Source organism: Acyrthosiphon pisum, chromosome A2 (genome assembly GCF_005508785.2).
Source record: "Acyrthosiphon pisum isolate AL4f chromosome A2, pea_aphid_22Mar2018_4r6ur, whole genome shotgun sequence".
Classification (NCBI taxonomy): Eukaryota; Metazoa; Arthropoda; class Insecta; order Hemiptera; family Aphididae; genus Acyrthosiphon; species Acyrthosiphon pisum.
Genome location: NC_042495.1, coordinates 55,911,370 through 55,930,269, shown reverse-complemented (window position 1 = coordinate 55,930,269; position 18,900 = coordinate 55,911,370). Strand labels below are relative to the sequence as shown.

Genomic DNA, 18,900 nt, shown 5'->3' with positions numbered 1-18,900 from the left:
CACCTTCTGCCAACCCCTTTCGAGTTCAAAAACGCCGACAAACCACATCGGAAACAATCGATAACAATATATAAATATAATATTTTATTACGTATATTACATATTCGCACATATTTATTTACACGATTGATTTGTGTTCATTTCCGTCGTTTGTCGCGGCCGTTACTAGAACACACGTGCGACATCCGGCACCAAATCAAAAGTCAATCGCTAAATGATTCGATTTACAAATTACAGCTACCCCGCCAAATAACACATAATGGCGAATGGCGTGTTACGTATCGAATCAACCTCGGTTAAGCGTGTTCACAATGACGTGCAAGTACCTATACAGCAATAATACTCTATAATATACACTCCACGAAGGGCATTCGTCAAAACCATAAATGAATACACGATAATACTATATGCATAGGTATATAATATAGATTATGTACAAGTGGTACCTTAGTACCTGAATGCGGTTCGAGGGGGGGGGGGGGCTAAAAAATATCATTTTTTACAAAATACATATAAGTTTCTCTGTTTACAGAACTTTTAAACGGTATTATATATTGTAGTCGACTGTTTATTGTGTTATTATTGTATCATATTCGCCGGGGAGCTTATAAGACAATGGGATTGCGTCTCTATACGAGAAATGTTTGCTCTCGTCGATAAGTAATATACTCATATTATAATAATATAATAATTTAATAAGATATATTATTATTATTAAATACGTTCTGGCATTAATAAATTACTCAGAATTCTTTAACACGTGTTTATTCAGACCCCGCGACCGTTGTTTGATTACACGTGATTTATTTAACCAACGGTTTATACCAATATATACCATAGTAATATAATGTATACAATATTATATTTCCAAGTCAGTGTAATGTCTTTACACTAAATACAATTGAACTTTGTTGTTTATTTAACTCGTGCCAGACAAATTGTATTATATTTTTTAAATTGTCTAGAGTGCTATTGTTGTATATTACGGTTGTTTTTTTTTTGGCTCTCGCTACAATGCGTAATTTATTTCGTAAGTAAGTATAACATCCAAGATATATGGGACCATTATAGTCGCAAATATGGCACATTTCATTTTTTTTATTTTATGTAATACTACTTTGGCTTTTAAGTGAATAACAAAATAGTATTTTTTGATGAATTATTGACATAAAATATAAATTAATATATATATCTATATTCTATATAATATATTTTATTTGTTGTATCTCGATTGTAAAATAAACACTATTGTAATAATACGATTCAATGTTTGTCGAGATACTTCATCTGCACTCGATTAATATTTAAATGTAAATTATGTTAATTAAGGAAAGTTGTCAAGTAAATTATCTAAATAACTGTACCGAATCATTATATTATATCATGTTCTTTGCCGTACCTCATTAGTTAGTTGGTTAGTTACAAAACATGTGATATGACATTTCCTGTCATTATTTTTATTTCTTTTATAAACACCATCTTTTGGATTTGTAATTAATCAGACACCAAATGAAAAAAATACGTATTTTTAAAGTTTTTATTTTGAAATTTAAAACAGCTATATATACTGCTCCTATAAGCATTGCGCAGCTTACCAATTATGAGTTAAAAATAAAAACAAAGGAACGTGCTGAAAGTTAAGGAACCGATAACAGTCGTGTATATATATGAGAAAAGGGTCAGATATGTTTTCGTCATGCTTTATCATCATATACGTATATATTATATATATTAAACATATACAACTACAACCTTATAATTTAAATTTTACTTGTTTTCTTCATACAGTTAATATCTTTTCGAATTCGAAATATATAATAATATATTATGCGTATGATTGAATAATATTTGAATCGTACGTTGTTGTAAGGCTTATATATTCCATATATGTATACCTACGTCGTCTCGTGTTGTTCATAATAATATTTTTGTAACTTTTCTTAGCCATATTATTTATATCGTGTTGTCGAGTACTTTGTTTATATATATTTGTATAGTACTACTTCGGGAATAGTGAAATTAAATTTGATGATATTGATAATGGTGAAAACGAATTCGAGCGTAGGCGTACCTATATTTTATTTTATTTAAAATCATCGATGCCGGGATAGGCGATTTTTCAGCTCTCGTAACGCGTAAGAAGACTGGTGGAATAATCGTTTACGTCGAATGATCTGAAATATTTACATGTATCTTTCGCATGGGAAAGAAAGGATAATAAAAAAAACAAATAGATTTCCCTAGTGTGCTGTGTTTCCGTAGACAGTACAAAGAGCAATGGATTAAATCACAAAATGAGTGCAAATAAATATCACGGGATTTTTTTTCTTTTTATCCTGAATGCATTATATCGTTATTGTCATATGCATTGTAGCGAATGTTTGTTCTCACGCATCGGCAAAAGAATAATAATAAAACGTTTTAATGATTTATTTTTATACACATGCACACTGCAAAGCACTTAAATCGTATGCAAATTATGAATAGTAAAAACCGTAGTACATCGGTACCCCTTAAATTACAACCCTTTCGAGGTATTATTATCATAACAAAATCCCTTTTGATTGAGGGTTTGTTATGACACGGGTCGGTGGCGTCATTAAAAACTCGAAATGGTAACGACGGCGCTTTTGGTATACCCCATCTTTATATTCGTGACGCGAATATCGTTTTCTAATTCTATATAATTACCATCTGGTGACTGCATCAAAATCTTAATCGTATTAAATACATACATTTAGAATTCGACTGGAAATAGCAAACAGCGGTTTCACTACATATAATATATATACCTACATATTTCCGAGACAAATCTTTATGGATAACATAATAATAATATAACATTTATCGAAAAAAATATTTAGTTGTCAGTATAGCTAGTTAAGAAGAGAGTACGGGATTTAGACGATCAAGGTATCTACTTATACATTATTCACATATAATTATAAGAATTATATTATATAACAAAACATAACATATACATTAGAGCCGCAGTAAGCGTGCGCAAAGTTGAAGATTTTCTACATGTATCTAATTTCGGTGTTTTCGTCATAAGTGACCGTCTTTGTATGTATGTATGTATGTATGTATGTATGTATGTATGTGTGTCTGTGTGTGCGTACTCACGTACGATAGTGGCAAAGAGGAAACGTGACCGGACGGGTTGCAGAGGGGGATGGTGCGCATTAACTTTTCACGAATGTAGCAGCCGAGCGTACTATACTCTATCCTGCAACCGAGGCGAAGGTTGGTGGCGGGAGGAGTACCCGAATCCCTTATTGTAGTCAATTAAGGGAACGGTTTTTATTATTAATCGAACGGTTTGTCACTTAGTCCTCCCCGCGTGCGCCAGTGAGTGAGTTTGCCACCGCGGAGCAGCATCCACTCTCTTTCTCACCATATATATATATATATATATACATATATATAATATATAGGGGCGTGCGCGGGCGCGCGCGTGTGTACTCTTTCTTCGGGTCTCGTCTCTCCTCTAAAACGTGTAAGCGGATAGGATTTAGACAGAAGTATACGAGCTCGGCGTTATAATGGACTCGAGGAGCGGGTGGGGCGAGCGGCGCGCGGGAGATGAGTGAAAAACCAGAGAGCTCCATTAGAGCCCATTAATGGGTTTTGAGTGGTGACTACGGCGGCGGCGGACCCGGAGAGTGGTTCTTCTATACCGCGACCCGCCCGACCACGGTTACCGCGGGGTTATATCGATAAGGGACGCGCGCGCGGCATCCACCACTGCCACCGTTGCACCCACCGACCGCTGCCACACTATATATATAATACATATACAGTATATACACCGTCAACACGAGACGAGAGTGCGCGTGGATGGCTTTAAAGTTGTGCGACGAGTGCACCCCCCCCCCCTCTTTTTCACCGCCGACCCAGACCGGTAACACCCGCGAGTAATGGATGAGAAAACTTATAAAGGAAAGTGCGTATATACAGTATATAGACCCTAAGTGTGTACATATACCTGGACGACTCCGGACGGTGCAGGTAGGGCAGGCAGTGGGTAAAGTGGTGCAGGTTGGTCGCGCCGCGACGGGAGGAGTTGCAATTGCGACTTATAGACGGAGGCACGCGCTCGCCTTTGGGATTTTAAAGTTCGACGCCGCGGGCTCCTTTTATACATACATGTAGGTATCCCCGTCACGGCACTCTAATAACATTTTGGCAGCACAATATCGGTCATTGGTCTGACAACACGAAGCCTGCTTTTTAAAAAAGTATATCGACCGTTATTATTATCCTTTTCCAAACGGTCCACAGTCTACATGTAGATTACATATTATACGTATATAAGTTACAACTAGGGCTTGAAATTTCTTCACAGCCATCGAATTTCCGTTTTCTTTTCTCAAAACACTCACACAAACTTCAAGCTATATTATATAGGTACAATTTGGCTTTTTAACCGTTAATTATATAATGACTACATTGATAAATGATTAATAATTTAGCTGGTTTCGGAAATTCACTGCGAGTACAACGAGACGAATTATTTGATTATACCTATATACATTTTTTATTTATTTATAGGTATATAATACGGTATGAACGATCACATTATATTGATGATGGACAATATTAACAACAGTAATACAAGTTACTATTTGTGGACCAACCAGTAAAGGATACATAAACACAATTTTCTTTTCTTAAGAAATAATTAAAATCGAAATAATCAAATCATAATAAAGAGAAACAACAGATTTCTAACGAAAGCTTAATTTAATAAAAATAAAAATTACATACATAAACCTAGTTAAAAAATATAAAATGCATGTAATTTATATAATATTAGTATTTTTATGAGTATCGTGGAATATTTTATAATATTCACCCCCATTTGAAAAGATTATTTATAATCCCTATATCACATAAATATGGAGGGTCGACTGGGTCGAGTTATAATCGTGTTATCAAAAACGTCCAACATCATAAACTGGTATCCGTTAAAGTCAATTACGGAATAAATTTCATTTGTTTCACTTTTAAAAGAGTGAGATTTCAGCCACCTGGTGCTACAGAGTAGTACAATATATTATATTGTATGGTACATTAAATTATATTCGACGAGAAATATTGAAGAAATGCAATATCCACGTCGGTCGTCTAAAAGTAGCTACAGTGTTTATCGATCTGCAATCGCCCATAACGTTGTAGCTGCGAATTTCCTTCTGCCGATGATGAAAAGTAGGAAATAAAAGTTTGTGCACCGCCGTTGTTGGGAAATGTAAAAAACTTATAGGCACATTAAAACGTACCGGTGTCATAATTCTCACGAGAAACCGAAATCGAATGGGAAAGGATTTTTATCGGGAGGTTTTTGTTCTCATATATATATATATATATATAATAATAATAATATGCATATAAGTATACTTTATAATTGAAGATTACAGCTATCTCTGGGCGGTTTGCAGGCGATACTAAACGAAAACAATATCAAAAGCTCTTTTACTACAGCCAGATTTTTATAGTAGTGCAGAGCTGCAAGACCTAACTAATTACGACGGCACTCAGGCGGCGGCGAGTAGATCCGGATTTACGATCCGGCGTAAAATTCCCTGGCTCCTCGTAATTGCGGTTGCTTCGGTAACGAGCGGGTAAATGGACGTGGTTTTAATTGCTAGACTTTTGCGTGCTGGTGGTGATATACACGACGGCTGAAGGGTCGGGTCGGGTGGTCATCATTGTCAGCACAGGCGGCGGCGGGCGAATTAACCGAGACTAAAACGAAATTCCGATTAAAACAGCACAACAGAGACGATGATAATGTACGAAACATATCTCACGCATGTAAATATAGTTACTATTTTAACAATGAATAATACTATACAATAAGGGCGTTACAGGGCTGATCTTATATACTATTCATTGTAATACAATGCTATAATACCTATATTATATGTTATAGGCAGTGGTGTCTTATATATCAGACTTATTATTAGTGGTGAGTCGGGGTTGCCAGGGGAGAGCAAACACGCATACACAACCCTCCCACCAAGAAAAATTGACAAGGCGTAGGTACTATAATTATACTCTTTGGTTTTTAAAATAACAATACCGCTAGTAGTTAGACAGAAGTTGGTGACCGAAAAGGACCTCTCATTATTATCTATATGTAATTAGACAAGTATAGGTAAGTACCTATATAATATATTATATTATATTGTGAGGTGCGATCCTATGGCCACCCGCGAGATCAAACTTAATTAACGTCAAAAGTAATCGACTCGCCGAAATATACTAAATGAGCGGAGGGGGTGGTCGTGCGGGGACGTTTTAATTAATCAAGGAAACTTTTTAGAAATCCCCTGCCGAGGCGGCGGCGGCAGCGGAAACGGAACGTTTTGACGGTTTGACGGTGCGTATTCGCGCGGCGCATTGTTCACGCCAACCGGTGTACATATTAAATTAATCCCATTAGGTATTAATTTTCATTATTACACGAGCAAGTGCGTGCGTGCAGCGTCCCTTTGACAGAAACTTCTCCACCCTCGCCACAGCCGACACATATATACATATAATATACACTTGGCACACACACACACTCTGCTTATATATATATATATATATACATATATATATCATAACGACTGGAGGGTGAATGGCACGACGAGCTAAAGAGGGACGAACACAAAATTGGTTTCTACGTTGCATAATTGCGTAAACCGTATTTTCAGAAAACCTCTGCCTCCCCACACACCGCTTCGCACACCCGTTATTTAATAATAATAATATGTGTGGCTGCTCTAATTACATTTGACGACGACGAGAACAACAACATCCGGGAATTCCGTGCGGACGAGGCGGCGTTACACATGTGCGCCACCGCCACGTCACCGCACGGCGGCGAAAAGCACACACACACACACACACACACACGCGACTTTATTAGATTATTCTATTATACACCTACAATAAAACAATCTAATGAAATAATAATGTGTGTTCGATTTCCGGGCAGCGGTGGCGGCGGAGGAAGTGATGTGATTTTTTTTAATAATAATTTCAGTAAACTCAGTCTTTGCCATCGCTATAATCGGAATACGAGCGCATTTCTACTACCTATTTATATGTATATGATCAAATGTCATCGATCGCATACCTCCGTGAAAATCTGTCACGGAATTGTCGCACTTCCCCTTCCACCAGAACGCTATGATGATTTCCATGGATAAATTATTCGTTTCCTTGTGCAATAATAATAATTTATAATGATAAGTTAGAGCATAATATAATATACGGTTTTAATACCTATATAATTATTTCTTGTTCGAGAATAATGAACGCGTAAAACTGCTGCAGCAGAATCCATACATACCTATATAATATAATAATACGATGCACACTTTCTACGAGTTTATTGAATAACTTAAAATATAAGGAACAATTAAAATACAACTTGGAAGTAAAAAAAATAAAATGAATCCACTCGCCGAGTTAATAACACAAAATAATGATCAATATCGACATAATATATTGTTCCGAATGAAAACAAAATCCAATTAATAAAAGTATCGTAAATAATTTATGTTTTAATTTTTAATTGACCTGGTTTTGTTTGTTTGTTGTAATTTTTCATTTCATTAAGTACAGTTACCGAGATAATAAGTTTTCTAATAAATTTCTTAATTACTTCTTTGAGTTGTTTCGAGAACGTTGTTTCTTTTCAGAACTAAATGTCAATTTTTAAGATTTACGCTTGAAGTCATTTCGTTATATTCTTCCATATCCAATTATTATTTAGGATTTAGTAAAAATAATTAAAACTTAATACTTTTAAATATTTGATATTTCTCTACATATAATACTCGAATATGTGATAATATTGTAGAACACGAATTTATCTCGATTAAATGCAATCAACGGATCGATATCGTTCGACATATAGACGACATATTAGACGATATTATATATAGACACGTGTATAAATATAGATTGAAAATATTATGTGTCTTTAACAATAATCGCTTCACTAATTATACGTTTACGGCGTACCTACGATTTGAAATGTCTTAAATAAATATATGTTTATTGTATATACTATATTATTATATTATATTGTACGTACATAAGAGACGAGAGTATACACGCGTATATCGCTCATGTGTAAATGTATAATATAAACGGCTGCTTATCGTTTGTACATAATGTAATGAAATTGTTTCATCTTACATTTTCACGAGTATTAGGATCATAAAATAATTTGGTAACTCTAGCTGTTTAAATATTTAAACGAGATAATTGTACCATTAAACGTGCAATAGAAAACATTTAATATTATACTATGTGTGTATAAAAATACCACGGTATATATAAGTTAGCATTAAAGCAATTTCGAGCGTTTAAAAATATGAACAATAAATCAAGTAACTCTATCCATGCATTAATCCTATATTATGAATCACATTATATTTAACATCTGTTGGAATAATAATACGATTGCAAATATAATATAAGAACTAAGACTTAAGAGTATAATGTTGTTCAATAATTTACTCACCTACAACGACAGAGAATTGCTTTTCAAGTTTTTTGTTATCTTGTGGATGTCTGAAAAAAAAATGTTTTATATTAAACAACTACCTATATAATATTATATACAATCATTTGTCGTATGATTTCTAAACCCGTTCTGATGGATGAAAAAGATATTTCTAAAAAAAAAATAAAATCTTAAAAATAGTAATACCTATTATTAGTAATAATATTATACTAAAGGTATTTCAGTTCGAAAAAAATACAGTAGTTTTTATGCCATCGAACCTGCAGATCATCGATTTTCCACGTATATTATGCTAGTGGTGATTACACACAAATAATATTATAATACCAATTTCCATAATGCGAGGAGCAGATAATGATTGCGTTTAATCTCGTAATATCAGTATATTATAGTCGTCACGTTATCACGTGCTTCCGGCTCCGGATATCTGGTTACGCGTTACATCAATTTTATGTTATAGGTACTTTAAATATTGACTCGCCGTACGTTTATAGTATATTATAATACATAGACTTTATAAAATTAAAAATACCACATCAGCAAGTGCGTAATATGTGACTTCTTCCGCCATGTATTATTACTATTTGTATAACTCAGACTCAGACAGTCAGACTGAATCAGACTGTCCCAAACCAAGTCATCTTAGTCAGTATAAGGTCAGTATAAACTTGCCCGGTGGTTTAAAGCAGGGGTCTTCAACCCGTCATGATGTCTTTATTTGAGGCCCACGAACAAATTTTAAGCACATTATCATGTATGTAAGTTATACGTTAAAGTAATAGTATTGATCATTTTTTTTCCTTATATTATTATATAATTTTACTGCAGTATATTATACGACGTGCGGGATTTTTTGAAATAATAGGAGGCCCGCTACCTAAAATGTTAAAGACCGCTGATTTAAAGGCTATACCTACGGGTATAGATCAATCGTAAAACGTTTATACTATTATATCGACTTTTACTTTTTACTCTCTTAAATATTATATTATATGTAATTGTGATTCATCGGTGTAATCAAAGAGGAAGGATGGTTAAGAGGGCTACAGCCATTTCCCGTGTATTTTGAAGACATCCTTTAATCATGCGCTCTGAAATACTGCGAAATCTAAACTCTGACCAGAGCTGTCTACAATCTATAAGATATTATGGTCATATGGAGACATTGACGGGAAACAAATATTAATCAAAATCCTAGCTGTGCTAGCTGCCATAATCAACCGCTCGTCGTACTTGATTGGTCCTAACGTAAGAATATACTGTTGCAAATTGCAATATAGTTTACAACATTTTCTCTTCACTCCGTGAACGTTGTCCACATTAACTCAAATTATAGCATATACTTATTGTAGAATCGACTATGTAAGAAAAAAATACTGGAATAGCACCGGTGCAGGGAAACATTGTTATAAAGTCTTTAGTGGATTATAATAATATGTCATCGGAGTGTTTGGTATTTGCTCAAAACTCTCCCAGAAGAATACATCGCAGGAACGAAGCAAGCAAAAAGAGTTCGATAAAGTTCTTTATTATTATTTTTGATACAAAAATTTAAATATTAAACTCTGCAGTGTTTGTGTTACTATATAATTACTAATTACTTAAACATGTGAGCACCCCCCCCCCCCCCCCATCGTATATAAATACTGAAAAAGCAGTGGATGAGGAATGTAATATAAATATAATTAAGTTACCTAGGTATTGTACACGTCGCATAATATTGTATTAATAATAATATTCTAGAAGGTATTTATATACATAAGCATACATTATAATATAGTGCTGTAGGTGTATAGGAGATTACGCTAGTGGAGCATGGACGGGGGACGAAACGTAATCCAGAGGCAGTGATGTGACGTTTACAGTAAGGGACGGATTAGTCGAACAGGTTTATATTATATTGTATTATATTAATTATACCGTATTATGATATAGTACACGGTGTTAAACTGCTTTTTTGAATGCTCTGGGATTTTTTCTCTCCCAACACTCTTCGCCGCGTCACGTTGTCGAGTTTCATATTTTGTTGCTTACTATACGTAAAAGCCCGGGGCATCGAAATACATCCATTTTTGTTTATTGGTCTGTATTTTACTGTCGATTTACATATAATATTATAATATGTTTCTATTTATGTATATTAAAACGAGATACCTACGCATACGAGTTATACAAACGGACGTCGACCGACGGAAACGCGTTCAAAGAGGTAATTATTATACATATAAAATGAACACCCTATTCACGCCGAGATCATCTAGCCACTATTATAGGTGTGTACAGTAATGTACGCATAGCAGGAGGATTGTTGGACAAAGAAAAAAATTATGGAAATGTTTCAAAAAAAAATTATTTTATCGGAGCATTTTTTTATTTGTTTTTTGAGTGGCTGATTATTGAGAATGATAATTTCGATTTGCACTTGAACGCAGACCGACACGATTATGTGCTATTTATGTTATAATATGTATAACCTACCTATATACGCGATATTATAATATCATACATATAATACGAGTATATAACCATTCAATTTACAACCGTCTCGGATTGAACAACCGCCGGAGCGCAATCGAATCCGATATATATTATATATTTATTGATTTATCATACACTGAGTGAATGGCGGTCGAGTGCAGCTGCTGCAGTTGAGTACCTATCTTTGATAAGGGTCGTCTGCGAATCACGGCGTTACTCAGGTTATATACGATCATGCGCGTAAGTACGTTATAATATTATATTTACCTATATAGGTGCAGTTTAAACTTTTGGCGGAGAACCGGCTCCCTGCGCGAGTTTAGGAAAAACGTAAACTATTTGTTTAGTTTGCAACCGTCGAGGCGTCTTGTAATATACAATGTGTAAATTATTAATCATCACCGCAGCAGAGTTGTAGTACATCTTTCGTATTAAAAATGATACACCATCAAGTTGTACTATATACAATATTATAATAACATTAAATATAATTGTTTCTACCAGTGCGAGTGGAGGTGAACGAGTTGTTGTTGTTGTTTGTGTGCGTGTGTGTGTGAGGGGAAGGACCACCCGAGAGAAATAAAGACGACGATCTCGACGCGGCCCACCACTTCAATTTGTTCGCAAAGATGTCATTCCGAACTAATTAACACACATTGCAGGAAATAATATTATGCTCAACCACGCCCCGGCGTATTAGCGCGTGCGAACCACGCGCGATTGGAGGTATAATCATTTCTCTCACGTAGTCACGTCGTCGTCTGCTCATTACGCTAAAATTAACGTCGTGTTTAAATCGAACTCAATAATCAATGGGGAGGGGGAACACATATGTGTAGTATACCGCGAAATCGTCGAATCGAATATCGATATTATCAGATGTTATATTATGATGTTGTGCGATTTTAAATTTATCTTACGAGCGGCGTAAAATTTGTACTTACGCTAGTGATTGCCAAATAGTTATAATATACGGTGAGAGGGAGGGCGTGCCCGATGTGATGGTTTCTTTTAAACGTTATTTTCGCCGCTCGCAAAACGAATAATATTGTCTACAACGATCTTACAATAACGCCGCTCGGCCTCTATTATTTATACAAAGTCCGACACCTTCACATACGACACGACCGGGTTTTTTCTTCCGGTTATATATTATACTGTTATACCGTGTTCCACGCACGTTATAATATCCTCCCTTATTATTGTAATCGCGCGAGGAAATTTGGTTCGCATTCCGACGAGTGTGTATTTCTATATTATTATATTATAATGTGGGGTAACTATAGGGGGAATCAGAGAATGATACCCGAGCAACTTAAAAAAATATAGTTTAAAATTCTCAGTGAAAATTTTTATGTTGTATACACTTTACGTTTGAAAAAATCAGTCTATATCTTCGACAGTGACTGAGACGAAACATAAAAGTTACACAATAAACTGATCGTATATATAATAATAATAATAATAGTGATTTATTTTATATTATATTATTATGTTTCGTATATAGGGTCATCATACACATAAGACGAATCCGCTGTACCGTTTTGTTCAGGGGATGAGGGTGAAAAATAAATACTGCAGAAAAGGGACACAAAATTATCTAGACAGACGAGCATCTACAGAGTAAATATTTGGTACCGCGTGTTTGTGTTGAGTGTTAATGGACGGCGATAGATTCTGTTGGCAAGCACCTATACATATTTTATTGTATATATAGAGGTAGCGGAGAGTCTTTCTCTGGAAGAAAAAAAAATACACGGTGGACAGATAAAGAGACCCTGAACACCAGTAATGGCAAAGCCATTAATGTAACTTCCATCGATATATACAATATATAGAAGATGTGTGCCATTGTTCACATAATATTATATGAGCTCTATAAGAAATCGAAGTGATCTCGTTGTTATAATACGTAATATTATAATTTATATCATAAAGTAGGTATAAAGTTAACAGTTCCAATATGATAATACGAGTATGCATAATATGTTATATTAAAAAATTTTTTCTATGAGCATAAAAGATAATTTAATTGCGATCCAAGTAAGTACCTACTTAGTACATATATATAGGTAGGAACTTATAAATAGTTATACATAATATACCTAAATAATAATACCTAATAATAGAGTACCTACCAAATATTTAGAAAAATTCTCGCGCACACCAAACTCATATTATAACTACATAATTTACAAAAACAATAATACTACGTGATGCCGATGAGGAGCCCGACGTGGCCATACATCATCAGCTCAGCTTGCGAAAAAAAGATAGAAAAAAAATAGAAAAATAAATATAAAAACGGTGAAAAAACCACAAACGCCGACGTTGGTCGATCGGGGTTGGTAATGTAGGGGAGGGTTTTCATGTGATGGAAGGAGGGTGCCGAGCTCGTTAAGGGTACGGTTGTGGTGGCGGCGGTATAGCGGCGACGAGCAAACGGCGCCTTATGGTCTGACGTGGGGTTGTGCCGCTAATTGGGCCGCGCTAACGAGAATACAAAATGCTCTCTTCTCTCTCTCTCTCTCCTTCTCGCTCGCACGCGCCTCGGAAAATTCGCTGCAGACAATCTCTGCGAGTTTTACGATATTCGTACTCTGTTAATTCCTGGGGGCACATCTCGTTTGTGATGCACGGAGACTTCGGCGCTAGTACGTTATTAAGACAACAATATTTATGTTGTGTAAATAAAATGTCTTTTCATGAAAACCTTTTAATATAATATTATTTAACTGCGTTTCCGTCAGCGAAAACGCCCGTAACTCTCAGAGAGAACCACACGGTGGACTTGTAATTACGAGCGGCACGACAACGCTTCCACAGCGACCGTAAAAACACTGCGTCGAACTTATAAAGGGCCAATTAAAAAAAATAAAAATTTTACATAAATCCAAGAGGAGGCGGATAGGAAAAACAGTGTATATGCGGCTCTCGTTCCCGCGCCGAGGTAAATAATAATAATTAATACCAGATGTTCGATTCGTCAGCATACAGAGTAGTATAGTATCACCGTCGTCGCCGTCATTATTATTATAATAATGTTTCGAGTGTCGGCGGCGGCGACACGAGACACTAATTAGACGCGCGCCCGCTTTATAACGTGCAACGCCTCCGAGCGGTTGGCACCGGAGAGCTGTAGCGTGCCCTCCTAACAAGCTGCATAGTACGGAACTACATAATAATAATAATAATAATAATAATAATAACGCACGGCAATCGTACAAAATATGTGAAATGATGATTGAAAGACGGCGTTCACACGGCGACTATCGTTCGCAATCGTGCAGCACTACAACACACGTGTATAGTTGTGTGCAGCTACATATACATTACATTATTATATAGGTACGAGTCATATCGCACTCCACCGATATGCAATGCAGAGCCCACGAAACGAGCCAATTAATATCGTATGGGGAACACTTCCAAAGTTTTGTGACGAATGCACTGCAGCCGTCCCGATTTTATCTTATTTTAAAAACCTTTACGATTAATTGCCAATCATATTTCATCGCACTCGACGTTTTATGTGCACGCCGATTATAATTGGTAAGTATTCACAATAATGTATACGAAAATTATTTATACATCCAATTATATTTGACTCGTTCAAAAGTATAATCAAATCGGTGTGTTATCGTGGAAACGAGTATATGGCGTATATATAGTTTTATAGGGCCGTGTACCGTTTGGTTAATGGCGATTGGCGGTGGATACAGATCTCAACCAAGGAGTGGGTGACAGATTTTTTAAAAATAACTCATAGGAGTGGTGTGGTGTTTGTTAAGTCTCTGTGAGCTTTGTTGCATATATACAACAGTATATATACTAAACATTTTCTAAATTTGATATTTGTTTTTAGAGACCGCGTATTTGTCTGCAGAGTCACGGATGAGCATTTATAAACTATAATTATAAAATTCAAGCGGTTTTAAGTCACGGGAAGGCCTCGAGGCCCTCATAATATATACCTCAAACACATGTTATTCCGGGTCTTCGTTTGGTCACCCAACCGATGACGACGACAACGCGCGACTTGGCTTATACCAGTTATACCACATACGTGGTAATGCGGTTACGCTCGCAGCCACAACTACTGCCTACAATATTTACAAGTTTCAGCGTTATCCAACCGTCTTCGATAGGTATACATGCGTATTACATATATGGCCATATAGGTGTATTCGTGGCGTCTACGCTAATTGGAGGAACGCTCCAGGTATATTCTTTTCTCCGACCCCTGTCCACAGCGAAAGCTATCTATATATATATATTATTGTATCGTTTATACTTCTTCAACTACTTCTCATCAATAACTAGCCGAGCGAGCGACGCGCCTCGATGTCCCCTAGGGACGCGCGAGCACCCGTAAACAATCCTGTTATACGCCGCCAACGATTCGGTGAAGCTGTAATAATAATATCATGGTTATAGTGACGGTATGACTTGTATAAAGGTACTTGTACGGTACATCACACTATATAAAATAATTTTCTTTTTAGTTTTTTTTAAGGTTATTTCGACAATAGTAAAACTATACGTAGTATATATAGGTACTGGGGGTATTAACCCTCCGTCCTATGTACCTCCCGATCAACTTTCAATTAAACAGTTAATTGTTGGCTATGAATCAGTAAACTTATAGTATGACTAAAAGTTGAACAGTTGAGTTTTAATTTATATTAACTATTATAACGTTTAACAGTTTAAAATGCTCCTTCAAAAATTCGATGGGGAGATATTCACGAAACAACACACTAAGAGCCGAAGGCCGAACATTTTCGGAATTTTTACAGTATACATATTATTTGTTAACCAAATTAATTGCGTATTGGAACTATACAGTGATACGTGAAAAGAGACCATGTGATGCCGGGTAGATTATGCTGAAAAAGTGAAAAACTAGCTGTTATGATGAAGAATAAGAATATTGTAATAATATGACCAACAATACCAACAGTTATCGACTAACCACGGTAAAAAAAAAAAACCCGATATAATACTAAATAATTTATTATACTGTAGCTGTATACAATTGTATATTTGGCAGAATTTTTTAAGCGGGCATGCCAAGGTGGGGGAGGCGGCCTCTCTCTCCGGACACGGCGACTGCCCAAAGAAAAATGCCGCCCGTGGAGAGTTCGAACCGGTGACGGTTAGTCCGCTCGGCCACTCCGTCCCCCGAATAAATTTTTATTACTTGGTATTAATTTGTTTACCAAAAATGTACAATTGGACGTTTTCTATAATTATTTTTTGTTCAAAGAACTGTTAACCGAAATATTTGGCATTGTTACAGCAACAATAAACGTATTTGTTTGATTATTTAATGGTGAACCAGTATATAAGGCTAGCAGTTAACTATACATTATAATATAGTTCCTACCTATTTACGTAGATAGGTAGCAATAGGTATAGTCTATTTTCCTCGTGTATTTAGTTTTAATAACATAAAGTAAGATGTATAATATTTAATATGTGTTATAATAATGTACATTGTACACAGCTATATTTACTATACTATTATATATCGATTTACGAATGTGTTGTGTCAAGTCCCATGTCTCAATACTTCAGATTAAATCATTGAAATTTATTTCAAAATACCCAATATAGGTAACCTACGTAAACGTATAGGCGTAATCTAGTGGGGGGGGGGGGGGCAACTGCTCCCTCAGATATTTAACTGAGGGGTAAATAGTGGCTTTTTGCTTTATAGATTTTTTAGTCTTACCAAGTCCCCTTCCAAGAATTAACCTAAACGTTCTAGATAATTAATAAAGGAAAAAATAATAAAAATACTAAGAAAACATCTCTCTGTGCACATCGAGTTTCAATCAAAATTTTAAAAATGACTACAACTGTTGAAACAATAAATAAAATTATTTCTATTTAACACTAATTTTGACAGTTTAATAAAATGTATTATGTTTGCTAGTCCACTTGTCGACTAGTGAGTCAGTCATTGTTAAACTAAATTTCTTTTATCCCTATCTGCGTGCAGTGTCAATCGTCATAGTTCTATACTCTTGAGCATTTAATAAATGACAGAATACGCGAAACGAATTGAAATTAAATAATAAAACAACAATTTATGTGTTTATGTTTTTACGAATTGACAATAAAAAATTAATTAAAAAGTGAACGATGAATATATTTTCCAATTTGTCGGCGAAACAATGAGATAGGGACAGTTATCCGCGAATATGACAATACACAAGTGATAAAAAACAAAAAACATTTCAAACGAATTCATTAAAACTGAATATTATTGGGTAATTATATTAATGATAATAATTGTCGAAAAAGGAATAATCATTTTTCATGTGGCAATAATTGTGAAGCAGATAAATATTTTAATATTGCCATAAACTGTATTGTTTAACTTGACTCGGCGTATATTATGTGTTACAACGGGAATCCAAGGACAGTGTATATAGTGTAAACAAGTAACTATCGTGTAATTGTGAAAACAATTAAATGGAACCTAATTAAATCGGCAGTAATAATATAAACGCACAATATAACTATATGTACGTTTACAACATAACAAAATTAGGCAGACAGTATACCTTCATAATATAGGTAATATAAAATAATAACTATAACAAACAATATAAATTCTAATCTTAAATATCTTAATTTTTGTTACGATTTGTTATTGTATAATGTACCTAGGTAAGAAATGTTCGGTAGGTAATCATTTGTTTAAATATAATATAATTAAGAACAGACTATGGGGATTTGACCATTTCGAGTGCCATGCATGTTACTTATTATTTTTATGACAAGGTCACAAAACCTTTAGTCTAAGTAAAACATGGCATTATTATGTTCACCCAGATGATCTACTTTCATGAAGTCTTTTTTAAATTAAATGTCCCGATTTCGCAATTGGCACGTTTATATGATCTATGTATTACTGTATATTATTATTTATACATCGTGTTACGGGTATTATAGTTTAATATTAGGTTAATTTATACCAGTGTGGCAGCAGACCCATGGCAATATTATTTCTCGTGTGATTACGATTTACGATGATACACGTACACTTCTGTAAAGCCGCGTACGACAATTTAATTACATATACTCGTTAATAACAAAGTTATTGTTAATTTTCGAATCGAAATCGAGAACCAAATTTTCAGGCATGGTCCATGTAAGCTATAGGGGTAAGTTTCGACATGCACACACACATTTTTGTCATTATATATATAACACTCCCACCGACTTTATATACATATTATAAGCGTAGATTGCGTGTCGCCCGAAAATGGTGGGGAATGAGGAGCGGGGTCTTTGTTGGGCGCGTTGTTCTATTACTGCATCTAATTGGTTCATACTCATTAAAAAGCCCTCGTCGCTAACACCGTAGTCGTCGTCATCGTCGTCGTCGCCGGCCGAGTTCTAATTTAACCGGGGCGAACCTCATTATATTGTCGACCCGTGTCTGACGGGTGGTGGGGTGGCAGGGGCTGGAGTGGTAGGGTTAGGGGTGGAGGGATGTTATGTATTATATATATAAATGTACATACACGCGCGCGCGTCGAGCAGACGAACTTAACTCGCTAACTAACAAACCGCCTTCTTCGCCGCCATACGCACCTATCTATATATATTGTATACACTACCCGTCCCGACTTCCACGACTCGGAGAAGAGTATAAGGCGGTGGCAGTGGCGGTGCGTTATTATTATAACAACGCGAAAAGCCACGTCTTTGTTCTCTCGAAAACGGTTTCTAATTTTAATAACGACGACGCGTTTTAATTCGTACAAATATATCATGCTATACGGCGAATAAAGGCGTTCGCAGCATGCGGAGGTCTAGACAAGCGAATGCAACCTCATTAGCTAATCGCAATTTTTCAAACTGCAAAAACACCA

The 18,900-nt window shown here is 35.5% G+C and overlaps 1 protein-coding gene across 2 annotated transcripts in view; it reads right to left on the bottom strand.

Annotated features, from left to right (window-relative positions):
* LOC100161710 (LIM/homeobox protein Lhx2) overlaps positions 1-18,900 on the bottom strand; it is a 99,597-nt gene that overhangs the window by 50,756 nt on the left and 29,941 nt on the right. For both annotated transcript variants that reach the window (XM_001945007.5, XM_008185414.3), the window contains exon 2: positions 8,528-8,577. The gene's annotated coding sequence lies outside the window, so the exon portion shown is untranslated. The remainder of the gene's footprint in view (positions 1-8,527; positions 8,578-18,900) is intronic.